The following is a 1,111-nucleotide window of genomic DNA, read 5'->3' as shown; positions in this document are numbered from 1 at the left end:
TGAAGTGATAGAACTGACTGGTCTCAGCTGCCCTAAGGAGCACAGCCACAGAGAAGGTCAGTTGTTGTTGTTAGGAGCCATCGAGTCAGTATTGACTCGTAGTGACCCTATGTACAACAGAACGAAATACTGCCCTGTCCCAACCTCACAATTGTTGCCACACTTGAGTCCATTGATGCTGCCACTTTGCCAATCCATCTCGCTGGGTGTCTTCCTTTTTTTCACTGACCCTCAACCTTACCAAACATGATATCCCTCTCCAGTGACTGGTCATTCCTGACCAGTCCAAAGTATGAGAGACGAAGTTTGGCCAAGGTGCGCTCTGGTTGCACTTCTTCCAACACATATCTGTTGGTTCTTTTGGCAGTCTTTGGCACTTTCAATATTCTCCTCCAACACCATAACTCAAAAGCATCAATTCTTCTACAGTCTTCCTTATTCAATGTCCAGCTTTCACATGCATATGATGTTATTGAAAATACCATGGCTTGGGTCAGGTGCACCTTAGTCCTCAAGCTGACATCTTTGCTCTTCAATATTTTAAAATTGCCTAATGCAATACGTCGTTTGATTTCTTGACTGCTGCTTTTCATGAGAGTTCATGGTTGATCCAAGAAGAATAAAATCCTTGAAAATGTCAATCTTTCTCCATTGATAAGAATGCTGTTTATTATTCTAGTGGTGAGGATTTTTGTTTTCTTTACATTAAGATGCAAACCATACTGAAAGCTGTGGTCTTTGATCTTCATCAGTAAGTATTTTAAGTCCTCTTCACTTTCAGCAAGCAAGGTTGTATCATCTGAATATTTCAGGTTATTAATTAGTCTTCCTTCAATCATGGTGCCACGTTTTTCTTCAAATAAAACAGATTCTCGGATTATTTGCTCAGCATACAAATTGAATAACTATGGTGAAAGAATACAACCTTGTTGCACACCTTTCTTAATTTTAAATCACTCAGTCTTCCCATGTTCTGTTCAAACAACTGCCTCTTGGTCCATGTACAGATTCCTCATAAGCACAATTAAGTGTTCCAGAATACACATACTTCACAATGTTGTCCCCAGCTTGTCATGATCCACACAATAGAAAGCCTTTGTGTAGTCAATAA

The sequence above is a fragment of the Chrysochloris asiatica genome, unplaced genomic scaffold (assembly GCF_000296735.1).
Source record: "Chrysochloris asiatica unplaced genomic scaffold, ChrAsi1.0 scaffold00036, whole genome shotgun sequence".
Classification (NCBI taxonomy): domain Eukaryota; kingdom Metazoa; phylum Chordata; class Mammalia; order Afrosoricida; family Chrysochloridae; genus Chrysochloris; species Chrysochloris asiatica.
Note: the sequence above shows the minus strand (reverse complement) of the source record.